Source organism: Vanessa tameamea, chromosome 15, assembly GCF_037043105.1.
Source record: "Vanessa tameamea isolate UH-Manoa-2023 chromosome 15, ilVanTame1 primary haplotype, whole genome shotgun sequence".
In the NCBI taxonomy this organism is placed as follows: Eukaryota; Metazoa; Arthropoda; class Insecta; order Lepidoptera; family Nymphalidae; genus Vanessa; species Vanessa tameamea.
In genome coordinates, this window is record NC_087323.1 from 10,815,026 (window position 1) to 10,832,814 (window position 17,789).

Here is a 17,789-nt window from a genome sequence, read left to right on the forward strand (position 1 = left end):
GATGTTTAGAATATGTGCGGCGTTACATAACACAATGAACGTTTATGTGCCTATGTAAATATATTTATCAAGGCCAAGTGCTTTCAGAATATGACGTTGCAATCAATAGCTAAATAATACAGGGTTAAATAAATTATTTTGTACGTATTTTTAGCTTTAATGTACTTATATAGAAATTAACATTATATATTTTAATTTCATGTACTTAAATGTATTTATTAATTATATTAAGTACTTCAGTTACATTTTGTTAATAACTTTTTACCGTGATTGAATTAAGTACATTAGTTTTTTATTGCTTCGCTGTAACGTCGGATTAGTTAAAAACAATAAATTACGTAATGGAGGAAAGTTTTAGATTTTATTTCGCAGCCCTTGGGTTATTTATTTATTTGTTCGGTTGGAAACTTATACGAAATGATTACGTATTTTTTTAAAACTTTAATTTTTGGAATTCGTGCGTAGAAATCTTACTAGTCAACTTGGGTAACCGTAAAATGAAGAGTAACGTAATTAGTCACTCACTTCGATAACATTATATTTTTTAAAAAAAGATTTTTTTTTTGTGTATTCTTCGCTAGCTTATTTTACTTCGTCTGAATTTCTTACCCTAAATCGGTAAGCCTATACCTATCTCAAAATTAAAAAGCTATTCCATTATATTATGTGTACCTATTTTAAAACTCGTTTACTAATGTAATGTTGTTAATTCGATTAGCATATACCTAATTAGATTTACTTATTTATACTATTATTCAATTTAATCAAGATAGCGTTATTTTATAATCTGAATTTATATTTCAATTTAAAAATAGAACTTAAAACTTCACTCCAATTTTTTTCTGGTAACATTAAAGATCCTCGTAACATAGCTCAAAAACTGAAAACCTTAATATACTTATGACAAGTAGTCTTACTTGTATTTTTTAATCATCATTTTACAAAATCACATTAAACGTAAAGCTAACATTCCGTTTTTCAATTTACCTAGATTATACCGAGAAAAACTGGTAATAAACTCTAGTTACACTTCCAACGAGAAAATAGAATAATTATATATCTTTTATTAATAATAGTTAACTTTGTTTTATTTTATGGTTTTAGTCTATTTCAAATAGCAGTTAACGAAACAATGTTAGTTTACGTTAGCGTTATTATATGATACAGAGATACGTAAATATAACAGCATATAAGTATATCACGTCACATATAAATACATTAACGTCACAAGTACCTACTTCGTTACAAAATTTAATGTTCGTCAGTATTAAACTTAAAGATCCAACTGTTGCAAATAAATTAAAAAAAAAAACAAGCTTAGACAAGAACATTAAATTTAAGCTTGTCAGATTAAGTCTATATTTTAAAGCGTGTGAGACTGCGAAGGGCAATTATTAATATAAAAATATGATATATTTAAACCTTCTCGAAAACGCGGTGCATCATCAGGTATAAGTTTTGTGTATTAAGTAGTTTTTTCACTTAAGCATTACAAAATGTCTCCTGATTCATCTCTAAATATTCTGATGTAGAAAGCACTATATCCGAGGCAAAGTGACATTTCCTTACGACACTCAGACATAAATGGATCAAATGCAGGATTAGTAACGTTCCAAGATCACGCTCTGATCCTGACCTTTTAGCTCAGTCTATTGTAGTGACGGTACTTACATAATATTAAGTAAACATTAAATTCTTTAAAGCGAAATCCAACAATAAACAAAAAAAAATTGAATAAAATAATTAGGTATATATATTTTTACAAATGCTGAACTGTATTCAGCCAAACGATGAATGATATCGTAATAAATCATAATAAATAATTTTTAATTCATTTCAATGTAAATTTCGTAGATTTTTATTATTAGTTATACATTCAACTATTAAGTTCTTTATTTATAATAATTTAACTCAAAGTAAATAGCATCGTATTTCTTTTTTTTTCCTGACATTGATGGTAAACGAGCAGCTTTATACGTCACGCTGCTACAATGTAAGTTAGTTCATTGGTAGAACATATTACGTAAGATATTATATTTATATGAACGAATTATCATAGCTTTGTACGTACACCTTAAATTTAATTGGGTTATCATTATATTAATCAAGTATGTATGTATGTTACATGATATCTATCTTGATCGTATTTACAGCTTGTAAGTACTCCTAAATACCATAATAAACCATAAAAACCCCCACTAGACTAATTCCTTTGCCTTAAGTTTATCTGGAAGAGAGCCTTCTATTTTGTGCAAAAAAGTGTATATTTATTGTTATCAAGTAGACCCCAGATAAATAATATATTTAGGAATTCAGGTTCACCGCGATGTGTTAAGGCTTGCATACTAACGGGCAAAATTATGGTTATATTTATCAATAGATCGATTAGCAGATATAATTTGAACCGACACTGAGATTTATATAACTAATAAAAGTGTGTTTCTAATAAAACATAAAAATGTTCTACATTATATAATAATTTGTAAATACGATAAATGAAATCATTTAAGTTCGTTTGGTAACATTTATTATTTGAACTATAACTGAAAAATTGTGTAGAAAATATAAAATCAGGATCAATTTTGATAAAATTACATTATTACACACACAACCAAAACAATACATCTCTGAATCTTACTCGTATAATATAAAACAAAACTGTTTAATACGAAACAGAATGAAATAAGATATTGCGATCGTGGGAAAGTAAACTTATGCATTTAATTCGTTTGTAAAACGTCTACCCGATGTGATTTTAGATTTAATATAATAAGAGAGATTTTTTTCGTAAAAAAAGCATGATTAAATGATTATATAATTTATAATAACAGATGAAACATTAGTTTGTAACGTCCAACTGAAAAATCTATTAATAAATAAAATTTGTGCTAGAAAAGCCGGCGCGTTTTGAAAAAGGTTTTAATATACATTTTTATTATATAAGTACTTAGATTTGCTTCGCATTTCACCCGCTTTAAATTTAGACTTATGGCATCTTAAGCGTGAATGTTTTTTAATAAATATGAATGTATATACTTATGTTGTTTTTTTAAACTATCAATGTTACGCATTTTTTTTATTTTACGTCAAATTGATATATAACTTTTTTTGTTATATAAGTCGTGTATACTTTTAAGATAAATGTAACATATTATATTATATGTATATTTTACATATTTTATTAAAAATAGCTATGTGAACGAAGGGAGGGGAAATCCGGTTTGTCACTTTTCCGGTGAGCGCTCATAAAACTTTCATACAAAGTTTTAAAGTAATAGGTACCTACCAACTACCTATAATTTTATACTGTACTACTTTTAAACTATTTTATAACTAATATTCGTATAAGACTTTGTATGAAAGATTTCAGGTATACAGAAATTAAGATAGAAAATTATTACTTATAAAAAATTAATATACATACTTATTAAAACAATTTCAAAGTTATTTAATCCGTAGTTTCGAAGATATTAGAGGACTGTGACTGCGATAATGATTAATCAGGGCAGGAAGATTGCGTTAATTGATACTGATTTTGTTTCGTAAATACTTAAATATTACAACGAGGGGCTGATAGATAGGGTCACCGAATGTCATGACTTCGATATACAGTTGATTTACATACATTATCTAAATGAATATGATCGTTTCAGACGCTTTCGCGCTAAAAGGTATAAAGGAAAGCTATGACGGATGCATACATATATTTTTTTGGTCGTAATGCATATCATGCATATACTCAAATCACCGACACGGTGTTATACATTTCTAAAACGTTAAATGTAATAAATATAATAAACTAACTAAGAATAACGAACAAATTGGCTGGAATATATTACTATTTATTTATATATTTATAAATAAAAAAAATTAAAAAAAAAAAAAAAAATTATAAAGGCAAAAACCTATTGGAGCTAACAATTACCTAAATACAATAAAATAAATATTGAAAATAAGTGTGAGACGTTTTAATACTAGTTCTTTGTGTCAGGGCTTTGTGCAAGCCGGTCTGGGTAGGTTACCCCAACATATATTCTACCTCCAAACAGAAATACTTGGTATTATTGTGTTCCGGCTTAAAAGGTAAGCCAGTGTAACTACGTAAAATCTTAGTTCCCATGGTCCGTGGCGCATTGAACATGAATGCTTAAATTTATATTATTTCTTAGCCTTAGTCTATGAGCCGGAGACCACATACCATCAGGTGGCCCATTTGCGGGTTTGTTTACAATGTTATAAAAGAAATCAGTAAAATACAAAACTTATTACGTTTTGTTAATCTATATATTTTGGAATATTGGAATAAGTGGAGATATTACAACGAAATTAACAGTTAATATTATAATTCAAATATAAACATACTATAATTGTTTTATGACATATGTGTATATTTTTTTATATTATTATATTATAACTTTGTGTGTACGATGTAAAAATATGACGAGTATTGAAACAACCACCCACGGTTCAATTGCCTGCACCGAATTCGTCGTGGGATTTATTTTATTTCTAAGAATAACATTAACATGTGACGTCACGTTTATTTCAAGATGGCGTAATCGCTTCGTTAATTACTTTCAAGTATTTGTACGACGATTATGTTTGCTTATATAATGACAATAATTATTGTTTTTCAAAATGTGTTATAATTGTAACTGTAATTATAATAACAATATTAGTTTGTTTAAACTATGACACGTTATCAATAACGAGTTACATTTTTTAGTTCAACCAGTAGGTCAACTGCTCTATTTGGTTTGTGGCTAGCTTATAAGGCACCATATCTCGAGGTCTTGAATCTAAATCCTGGAATTGGCAAGTAATAATATAAATTTTTAACGAAAAAAAAAAACACTAACTTCAAATTACACTTTGAAAAAAATAATTATAAATACACTTTGAGTACATAATTTTATGTTCAGTATTTTCTCAGCCATAGCTTTTTTTCCCAATCGATTTATAAATGACAGAGTTTTAAGGTTCTTTTTTTTAAGTCGGTTAAATAGTTAGTTCATTTATATGTCCTCTTAGGAGTATCCCGGAGTTTGGAAGTTCACAGTAAAAATAATTCTGTCTCGGAAATGACGAAAAGCCGTAGGTGCTGCGTAAACTTTCTCCTGTATGTGAACTTTCTCATGTCGTGCTTCCAAACTTTGCACCCTTGTATAATGTCCCCTGCGTAGTTGACTATTCTCTTTTGAGAATGGTCTTTTATCGAAATTGGTTTGGAAGATATCGTCGTCATTATTATAATCAAATCCCAGAGCCAACGTGTTTCGTCATAAGTAAATCAACGTAAACTTTATTAAAAGCAACTTCAAAACATTGCATTTACAATTAACGTATAGAACAAAATCAAACAAGTCGATGACAAATATCATCAGCCATTTTCAATCTCTGATGATGTCATATCGTATTCGTAATATTTAAAAAATGTAAAATTACTTAACGGATTTGCGGTCGAAATTAATGATAAATTTAATTTTCCCTTTTCCGGTTGTTGGGCGCAAAATATTCGGCCTTGGTCACGTGTAAAAAAATAACACATCTAAGAATAATGAGATTAAAATTTCGAAGAGATTAATGATCATGATGTTCAGTAGACACTAGGTAATACATTGGATATCTATATATAAGTAAATAAAAATGAGAATAAATTAGATACATAAAATAGAATTTATAAATAATATAAAACGATACTAAATCTTCGTTTAATTTATTTCTTTTAATAAATTTACGTAAACATTCAAAAAACGGGGAGAAAACTAATGTCAGAAGTTAACTGGACGTCAAATGTCAGAGGGTAAAAATACATGAATCTGTAATCTGGAAGCTTAGAACATTTCAAAAATATACGATCAAAATTTAGATTTAAAATCAGAATGTTGGATTAATAAAGAATCAATATTGTAATTTAGTTTTTTAACGTCGTATAGTATAGATTTGTTTATGAAAACTTTAATTATTGCGTATTATAGTATTCGTCGATTTAAACTCCAGAAATAAACTATACAAGAACCTATTTTTTAAATTAATTTATTAATATAAATCCTTCTAAATGAAATTATATTATATAAATTACTTTCGAATTTAAGTAGTGTGGTATTACAAAAATTATTAACGTAACTTTAAGTTAAGAATTTAATAATAATAATAAATATATATGTTATGGATTATTGTACTTATAATTTAATTAAACAATATTCATTCTTTTTTTTTATTATTGTATATATATATATATATATATATATATATATATATATATATATATATACGATTATTTATTGATTTTCAATAATTATTTAGTTACAGGCACCAGCCGAAAACCAGTACTGGAACAACTTTTTGCGACAGTACTTTGTAAAATTTTAATTGTCATTATTTGTTAAGATCTTTAGTGTGTGGCAATATAAAAGTTTATTTATTTCTTTCGTGGTTGGTTAATATCTAATATCGATTTAAGCTTTGGACTGTACTCTTATAGAGTAGATCAATTTCTTCTTTTATATAGTAATAAAAAATAAGTCGTTACATGTGTAAAATATTCGCTCAGAGCGCGTTGCAACATAATAAGTCTCATTTAAAAAATGAGATAATGTTTTTAAAAGTATATAGAGTAGGCTGCATTCAAATGTTAATTATGCCACACCTACACATGCAATCCTGCGTCTTGTCGAGAACTGTTTTCAATATATCTATGTAAATGTAAACAGTCTTTTTAATTTTCTATTTGTAGTCATGAGTTGCATATACGTTTATGTGTTTAAATAATGTCTTACAATTAATAATACAAGCTAGTCTCTTCAGTGTTAGGGTGAGAAGTACCCCAAGGTGCCAGGATTAAGTCTTTGATAAATCATTCAGTTAAGGTAACGCAAGTCTCGAGGGCCCTTTCATCCTAGGAGTTAGTTTATAACTAAGTAAAATCTTGGTCAAAAACAAATTATAATACACTAAATGAGGCACACATATAAGTTAGTTTTTTGAAACTGTTTTTTATTTAAAAAAAATCTTTGTTATATATTATTTATTTCTTAAAATTGGAACTCTTTTTTTCTAACTTTTATATTGAGTTATTAAACTCTCTAACTATTATATTTTTTATTTTGAGCTCTTCTAACGGGTCGCGGTTCCCAAGACGACGTCGTTGCACGTTTCAGTTTACGTGTAATTAAAAATACTTGTTCTCGTCCGTGGTTGAAATTTTACGATAACCATTATTGAAAATTTAGGGAAAATATACATTAATATTTATATTTCGATCCAACTCTTTATTTCAATTTTATTATTAAAACGGAAGCTTGTCTATTGTTAAAAAAAGGTTATTAAACAAAGGTCCTGAACTTAGTTTATTTATATATATAGATAGAGTCTCGCACTACAAAAGAACTAAAACAAACGAGCCAACTTTATTATCTTGGCGTGCGTGACAGCTAGTACTTAGTGGCCAACTGTTGGCCACAATTTTTTTCCGTACATTCTCCGCTTTGACAGTGTTTAGACATACATGTAAATAATCAAAGTTCCAGAACAATTTTGGTCTATAGATGTATAGAGAAAAGTTGTGTATTCTGTGCCACTTTATCCTTGTTTTATTTGATTATAATAGTGTAACAATTCTGCTATTCCGTTTCTATTGATAGGAACACAACGAATAACATCAATCGAGTAAATATACCCTTGGTTGTAACCAATTTGAATAGGTGTAGTATTCAATGTGCCAATCGGATTTTTTTATTTGTAAATATTAAGACTGGCTAATGGGGCAACTGAAGGTCAAGACATAGGCGCTGTAAGAAACATTCGACCATCAATTATCACTTACATCGCAAATGTGCCACCACCGTTGGGAAGTAACAAGTTAATGCCCCTTGTGGCAATATAACACTGTCTCACTCGACCTTCAAACATATCCTTAAAGGCCTATAACAAAGATTGTAGGACTCGTTCGTCAGTCACTAATTTAGTTTTTTATACACACCGGAACACAGACACACTAAAAAACCAGCGGTACCCTCTTCTCTTCGGCGTCACGGGGTCGCCATCGCGTGCTACCGTGACGTCATCTTTCATACCTGAATTAAATATAGGCTTTGCTATTTCGCGGTATTATAACAGAACAGATATTTGCTTACTAGGATTTAGAATATTCAATTTAAATAGAATTAAAATGGAATGGAATTCTACTACAGTTACAATACTCAATTAAAGATTTGTCTTTTTAATTGAATTAATTACCAATTAAAGATCGGGCGTTCGTCTTTATGTTTGTTAAGGACGAACTTAATTTGTCGTACTATAATTTTCATTTAATTGTTTTATTTCAGTAATATTAAGGTATAGTATTTATTTATAAAGATGGCGTGGGCCATTATAAATACAAATATCATAAATGCGAAATTAACTCTGTCTGTTTTTCACGCTTAAACAGCTGACCACATTGAGATGAATTTTGGTGCGGAGGTAGTTTTGAGCCCCGAGGACATAGGTCTTTTTTCAATTCACCTCTCGAGCCGCAGCTACAGCTAGTATTATTAAATTTTACAAAAATATAAAGTTCACGCTTGACACGTCAATAATCTAAATTTAAAGCGAGTGAAACTGCGTAGTCTTCTTGTATATTAATATTATATAACAAAACCTTATCTAAAACGCGCTGCCTCATCTGGTATAAGTTTTATGTTTATTGGCTCAGTATTTTTTCTGTTATGAATTTTATAACAAATGTCTCCTTATAAGTTACAAGGAAAAATAAAATGTTTAAATCAATTTATAATTGATACTAAACCTTAATTGAAATTATTTGTTAATTGGCTGTTACGTGTGTCTTGAGCGCAGTTCATATCGCCATTGGTGACGACGCGAATGAAATTAAATGCGATACTATGAGTCAATTTGTATTAAATTAAGAAGACACGCAGTTTAAAAACAGTGGCATTCGTGGAGTTCGTGGCATTCATATAGAGCTTAATCCTGATATAAAATTTTGAAATTCTTGTAATACATCTTCATTTCAGGATACAAGTAGTATGTATAAATAACAATACACTAACAATACAAGTAACTTCTGAGTTTCTTGCTGATTCTTTTTGGTAGAATTAGGTAACTAAAAATTTAATTGAATCACATAAAATGACTAAATGATTCGCGCTCACAGGGACCTACTCGAATAAAGTATATTTTGATTCGTATTTCGATTAACAATTGGCCGTGTGAGCTCTGGTCCGAGCTCTTCCCAAGCAAACGTTAAATATGTGAATGTTTCATAGATCTGCAGAGAAAAGTCGGACCCAACATACATACATATTTGACATATAAATCTCATAACAATACTGTAAATATTTGAAAAAAATAATAATAATAAACTATTAATTTAGTTCAATTTAATTGTCAATGTGACCCGTTATCAAAATAAATAACTTATAAAATGTACTTATACGTCTATTCACCCACGAAGGCGCGCCCCTTCACTGTACATAAGCATGTGTGAGTGACGTTCGTGCTTACGAGATATCTAAGTGTGTGTGCGACTAAGAGTAGAGACAGCAAAAACATACAACTTGGATTATATATCTTAAGTTTATTGTATTAAAATACAATTAAATTAGCGTAAAGGGCGCGCCTTCATGATTGAATATATTTATTAACTTTTTAAATTTATATTTTTGCAATTTATACTTTTCAATTTTGTCCAGTAGTTTTAGAGATATTACAATGTATTAGTTATTATTTTTATATTAAGATCTAGCACTGCTCAGTGAAGGTAGAGAACTTGGATCGATACGAATTGTATTATATTTGTTTATAGATAATTATTTAAATTATAAGTACTTCGTTTTTATGTGCTAAAGCCGTAATCGAAGCCGGGCGAATCCGGGTATAACTACCTGTTTATTGTAAAAGGAGTTGAATAAAAATTCTGTAGATAAGAACTAAAATAGTAAAAATGTTGTTTGTTTCTAATCGGTTTATAAATATTATAATTCTTAAGTAACAGACATAAAAAACAAACGAATTGATCACCTTCATCTTATGAACTCAGTTAAAATAAAAGAGAATGTCAAGTACCAATAATATCACATTTTTCTCAATATCATAAAATTAATTTACGTCTTTTCTGTAGGTATGTTATGTTTTTTTACTATATAGGTACAAACATGGGAGTAGCTGTTAGACGCTTAGAGAGCGTCTGGGAGAATTTAAGAAAAAAGGGGTTATTTTTGAGAAAAGGCAATACTGACTAAGATAATTTTTTTATTGCAATAATTTTAATAAAAAAACATAGATTTGGGAAATTAATATTAGACATTCTATTATTAATTTCTAAAGAAATAGATGATCTTACCTTTCGTTACAATTAATAGGACTTCATCGTTTGATTGTGACGTTAATTATAATATAATTAATTTATTTTATTTACTTATTATATATAAAGAATATTTTGATTTTGACAACAGTAAAACAAAAACAACATCCTTATTAATAATAAAGGAATCATTTTTATTAAATAAAATTTAAATTTTCCATTTTCTCTAGTACTAAAACATTTTCTCATACGTTAAAACAATCATAATTTATATTTATAAAAAAATTAACATGGTTAAATAAGATGAGGTGTGAAGTTCTCTCTTCCGAATCAGTTGATACTTAATTGGCGGCTTAGCAAGCAACTTCGTCATGTAGTTTTCATGTAATATTGCGCGCACTTCGTAAAAAAAATTTTCATAACGCGTCAAAAGAAGTATAAATTCAAATTAAAATGACGAATGAAACAATTCTATCCCATATATCATATAAATTACTAGCTTAACCCTGCACCTATAGCATACATACCGCTTACCCCATTTTACCCCTGCGAGGGGTAAATAAAAGCCTATGTACTTCTTCGGGATTCGAACTATTCCATAACCATAAAGATATTAATCGTAAATAGTTCAAGTAAATGTTGAATTTTAATATATATATATATATTTGATTCATATATTAGTTGTAGCCTTGTTCAAAATATTGCTCGATGTTATTTTTTTCAACATTAGTGTTGATGTAACCAGTTGCAAAAATTAAATGTCGTAAATGATCTCTCGGATCTAACTTTTGAGTTATATTTCTTACATTTTTGACATTTTATTTGATTTAAATGGTAATTAATATTAATTATAAATAAATAGTTTTGGCACGGCGATCGTTGAATTTTCCGTCCGATAAAGTGGCACACACACACACGGTCCTGTCTACCAGTATAGCGTTTGTTTCATTTATCAATGATGCCAGCCGAATAAAACAAATATGGCGACGTAATAAAAATCTTTATTTGAAAATGTACAATTTTACTACAATAATCTTTATTTAAATCTTAAAAGTACTAAATTTTATGTAGCAGAAACGAGTATAAGTCGAATTGGGAACGGGGATAAAATACATTGAAAAATAGGTGTAGGAATAACATCATAGTATAAAAATAAACTCACATTAATCGAATGTAATAACACTGTGTTGTGATTACGGGGCAAATGTAACAAGCTGCCTGTCCCGACTTTGTCCGGGTGATCGCCGCGTACGGGGTTCAATCGAATCCATCCTACTCATACAAACAAAAGAATTATCTAAATCAGTCCAAGTTCGGTTACAAAAACACGTACAGAAGATTTATATTTTTAAATATACATATCGCTGGCTGACTTCTTTGTCTAAATAAAATCATTTTATTTGCATTTATATGCTGTAACTCCAAATATAATGTACGATAATATTCGATATTCACGTATTTATTATACCTACCTCAGTTATAAATATTATGTTTAGACACGTAACATGCTGAATGTAATACGACCAGTACGTGTGAAATTGTAAAAAAATATAAATAATCGATATATTTATTTAGCTAGTCTGTGTAACTGTGATAGATACTAAATGAAAACTTTTGTATAAAAAGTGTTTTCTATAGTTTAAATTACTTTAATTATTTATTAAAAAGTTACACTTAATTGTTATTTCAGCGTTTTATCAAATATATTCGATTTATCTTTTTGTTCAGTAAAAAAAACAGCCATATTGATCTAATATTTCTTAAAAGCCCGCCAAATCTAACTATTTTTTTTGCCACAGACAATAAAGTTTTAAGTTGAATCATAAGTCCAAAATTAACTTTCGATTCCAACAGATATAAATAATTATTAGTTCGAAATAAAAAGTAATTAATAATTAATATTCTAAATTATTAATTATTCCTATTTGCTTGCACAATGCCTTATTGTATTCTTGTTTTAAAATTATTTATTTGGATTCAATTTAATAACAGCTGTAATAATAAGATAAGGAAATAGAACGACTAACGATACAATGAAAAAAAAACATTCCAATCACAAAATATTAGTTAAAATAAATAGTTTACTTGGTGGTAGGTCTTTTTGCAAGCTCGCCTGGAGGTACCATCCACTAATAATATATTCTACTGGCAATACGTCATCTGTTCAAATTGCAAGCCTGGTGACAGACGGACGGACGGACAGCGAAGTCTTAGTAATAGGATCCTTTTATGTACGGAACCCTAAAAATAGCCAGGAACGTAAAAAACTCAATCGAATTAATATCAAGTTACAACTAAGGTCCGCACATCACTTCGGATACCTATTAATTTATGAAAAATATACATCTATACTGTGCTATGAATGCGAAATTAGCTCTGTCTGTCTGTCTGTTTGTCTGTCTTATTAGCTATGCAGGCAAGCTTGAACTCCAACGAAGGACATAGGCTACTTTTTTATGTCTAACGATCAACCCCTAAAACGTGAGCGAAGCCGCGGCCAATAACTAGTTTACTATAATTAAGAAATTATAGCGTAAAGTTAACTTTAATGAATTCGGATGTATTCCTCCCAGTGTACGTATTTATAGTCTTATATATTGAAACGGTGACGTGTCTATGACTTTTCAGCGACAGAATGTTAAATGAATTCACATAATTATAACTATTACAAGAATAAATAATTTGAATTTTAATAATAATAATTTGTATTTCGAATTTAATTAAAATACAGATAACATTTAAAGAATCTGTTCGCGTCACCTTTCGCGTCACAAATACAATTGGCATAAAACATAATTTAGAAATTAAAAAAATAAATTGGTGCTGCGTTTTTAAGACCAATTAATTATCTTACTCGTGAAACGTCAAAATCGATATACGGCGATACGCTACTTTGATACATATAACCTTCAAATGTCATAATGATTATACATACTCAATGTCGCGTATAATACATACAAATATAATTAATTGTATTTATCAATGTATAAATATAAATCTTGTACGGAAAATATGTCTATGATATTCCGTACAAGATAATATAGATGGCATAAAAGCTTAAAGATAGTTATTCGTAGATTTTCATAGAGGATATATAGATTTAATTCTATGAGATTATGTTTGATGACAAGGAGTAACTACTAAGTTTATTGTCGGTTCGTTTCGGTAATTAGTGGTTATTTTGATGAAATATATTGAATGGCAAAATCGCTTGTATGGTTATAATAATAATTATTGTATTTTTATTAAATTTTATTTATAAATACTTATGTACCTACATAGAATATTTTTATTTTAAATAATTTCTCGTTAAACGAAATCCTATTAATTAATAGTGGAAACTATTGTTTTTGTTAAATATCTTGATATTGTTTGAAGTTTGAACAACATTCCTACGTTATCTTCAATATTTTGATTTATTCGCGTTATGATATTTCCATTAAAAATACATTATTTATAGCAAATGTCTGTGTCCTGGTTTTCCTGAACCAATATATTATTATTTCCAGATGAATACGATTCCACAGCAGTCAGTAATGCGGACAATTTTGCAGGTAAAAAGCAGAAGCGACTATTTATTACAATTTACCCGATATCCAGACCAAGGTTACCTCGGCTCCGGCCTCCGCACAAGGACGACCGGAGTGGTTTATTTACACTCGATTAAGACGACCACTACACACTCAACTATAACAGTACTAGAACACTCTACTATTATTATTACGTAATTATAACTCCTGCCCAAAAGAGAAACGTAATGCTTTAAAGTGTTCGTGTATGTATGTAAGTATATTTATGTTACCACGATAACTTTTAAATGCATGAACAGATATATAGGTTAGAAGCCTGCCACCATCTCGTATAACACTCGCTGTAAATAAGTAAATTAATTAATTCAAACGTGTTTTTTTATATTTTAAAGTATATATATATATATGTATAACAATTTGTTATTTTATTTAACTTTATTTACTTTCTTTAATTATTCTTACTTCATATATATATAATAATAGCGTGTTGTTATATATTATATATAATTCTTCTGTGCCTGTGTCCTAATGGCTGGACCGATTTTGATGTCTTTTTTGAGTGTGTTGAGTGGTCACCACCACCACTGGTCCAATCTAAGCAATCTCCCTAGATGTGTTGCGATCGGGTTTAATGGTTTTTTATTAACAAATTATAAACTTATTATACCCGTATGAAGCCGGGATGTGCACCTAGTATATGATCGTCATTACATAGTATAAAACAAAATCGCTTGCCGCTGTCTGCCCTATGTATGCTTAGATATTTAAAATTACACAACTGTTTTAATGCGATTTTTTTAATAGATAGATTGATTCAAGAGGAAGGTTTATGTGTATAAAACATGCACAATATAGTAGAGAAACACTGATAATTTTAGAGGTTTCTGAAGTGATATCGTAAATAAACACATTGTTTTAGGCTTACATTGCAAACGCTGGCTGAACCCTACGAGATAGATCAAAGTGTTGTACACCTTAAAAAGGTGTTAAAAATCCCGCGATTTTACATGTTTATTCTTTATTTTTTACGAGAAATAATGGCTTATTTTCGAAAGGATTTTAAGCAATACAGCATTAATCCTTATCCAAATAAGTAGCTTAAATACATTGTACGTTTAATATATATCAATATGGCCCTTTACAGCGTGTAATTTAAATGAATATTTTCGAAGATATTACAGTTTTAAAACGCAGGGACATAGCGGTTTGTATTGTCTAACGACGGAAAAACTGTGGACATTGTGTATTTGTAGTGTATTTAGTGTCAGCATTGCACCCGTGCGAAGCCGGGGCGAGTCGCTAGTATGTTATAAATATTTATCAAGTCTATAAACCACACTTCATCCGTTTTGTTATTGTTCTTAATTTCAGTGAGGTAAAATTTATCTTACCTATAAATTTAGAGCCGTACTGGCCTGATGATTGGACTATGACCACACAACCGAAGATTGCAGGTTCAAGCCCGTGGTTATCATTAATCTCGTGAAACGTGGTGAAAGAAATCGTCAGGATATCTGCCTGTGACGGATAAAAATATTGCCACATGAAATATCCACTACGCATTGGAGCAGCGTGGTGGATTACGCCCCACTGAATCTCACTAAGGATAGTAAGGAAAGCTTATTCTCAGACGTTGGTTTTTGACGATATTTTATTTTCCTTTCATTAATAGATTGCAATATTTTTAAAAATAACTACAATCAATAAAAATCTAGAAAAACTAATTTCTGTTCTTAAGAATTCAAAATTACACATTTTTTTAAATCGGCATATTCCACAAATTAATTTCTATATATTTTTTTCTGTTCAGGACTTCTGTTGCAAGTAAATGCAGGTAATCTATTATTTACTATTACTCGCAGTATATAATGCCACCTTTATACATCACCGGAAGTATTAATATTTATGATTATTTACATCGTTATATCTCAGGAATGTTGGACTTTGGACCAAAAAGTTGATTATCAATTTTTGTGGAAAATTGCTTGACATAAAAATGTTGTCTATCTACTATTGACATAAAACTCATGGCTTAAGAAAAAAAAAAACCAAACAACTGATAATGAACTTTGATCTTGAATATTTATCTCACGTGGGATCGGTGGAAATATTTCATTTGTTGTACTGTACCCAAGATAAATCAATTGTTAATTGTATACAGTAAATGTAATGACTATATTAGATCGGAATGAAATGACAAAAATGTTTTTTTATAATGAAAAACTTATCATCTGCATTTGCTTTTTCACATGAATGAGTGATATGGTGCTCAATTGTGAAGGAACTAACCGTGAGGAAGACTTCATGTTTTGTATGAGATTACACAAATGAACAGTGGAGTAGCATTGTAGAATAAGGTCTAAACAGCTTCCTTACGGGTTACACGAGGCAATTGCCAGCCTTACTTTTCATTTCATATTTTACGATTTTTTGTTAGGTACTTATGAATTTAGTCAGTCATTTCAGTTCAGATACCCTCACGATATTCTTGTTATAAAATTCTAGCTAACATATATACATATATCTATATACATCAAAATGTAACGTATTTTGTAATTGAAAATTAATGAAATTATTTATGTAGTTTGCTCACCAAATTTTATGTAATAATATTTTAGATTTTTTTTAATCAAATTTCAGACATGGTAGCCGAGCTAATTGTGCAGTATGTGTGTGCAACCACAGGTGCGACAGGAATAATAAGGAGTAGAACCAACGGCATATCGTGCTTTCCGAGGCAAGGGTATTTTTTTCTTTCTTTATTTGGTTCACAAATAACTTTAAATATCAAAATTAAAAAAAAAAACTAACATAAATAATACAATCTAAAATTGAAAGGTAAACAAAGCAGGCGCCATTTAAATAAAATAATAATTAGAAATTTAAAAATAAAACAATAAAATTTAAATATCCTATTATATAACGCAAGACAAAGAATAAATTGTAAATAATATAATTAATAAGAAATATTTACTACTTTGACGCTTACTGGCAATGATTTTATTTGCGTACATCGTCCGTTACAAGGGTTGATTAAATACGCTTTTTAAATTTAAATATAATGAGACATTTCCAACTTAACGTTACCGATTGGCACTCGGTCTATCTTTGTTCGAATATTACTCGTATATTATAATTGTTAGGTTATGCGCGGTGGCTCACTGCCAACTGGCGATTGATGAGTTAAATATGTGGCTCAATATACACAAGGTGTACTATACACTTCGATGTTTCAAGGGTATTTATGTACTTTTCTATCTATATATCTATAAAAACCGGCCAAGTGCGAGTAGGACTCGCGCGCGAAGGGGTTTGTACCATTATCTATAAAAATGGACGCAGACGCACTTAAATATTTATTATATTCTGTTTTTAGTATTTGTTGTTTAGCTATCTGGAAACAGGCTGTCATGGTATGGGCATGTTATGCGGAGGAATGAGGACCCATGTTTTGTGGAAGTTCTTGAGCATGGAAGTGGGTGGATACAGAGGTAGGGGACGACCAAAGAAACGATGGATGGATTGTGTGAAAGACGATATGGTTAGAGAGAATGTTACTTGTGAGATGACGTCTGATAAAGAAGTATGGAAGAAGAAGATATGCTGCGCCGACCCCAAGTAAAATTGAGATTAGGGCAGGAGCATGATTTTAGTATTTGTTGTTACAGTGGCGACAGAAATACATCGGCTCTCTAACTATCAACGTTAATGAGTTACAGTCTGGTGACAGACGGACAGACGGACTGACAACCGGGCAGTAGAGTCTTAGTAATAGTATCCCGTTTTACCTTATGGGTACGGAACCCTATATAAATTTAATTAAATTGTCTAAATTTGTTTGCCTATTTATTTATTTATTAACATCTTTTTTTTTACATTAACAGGCTGTAAATTTCTCACTGCTGGGCTGAGGCCTCCTCTCCCTTTGAGGAGAAGGTTTGGAGCATATTCCA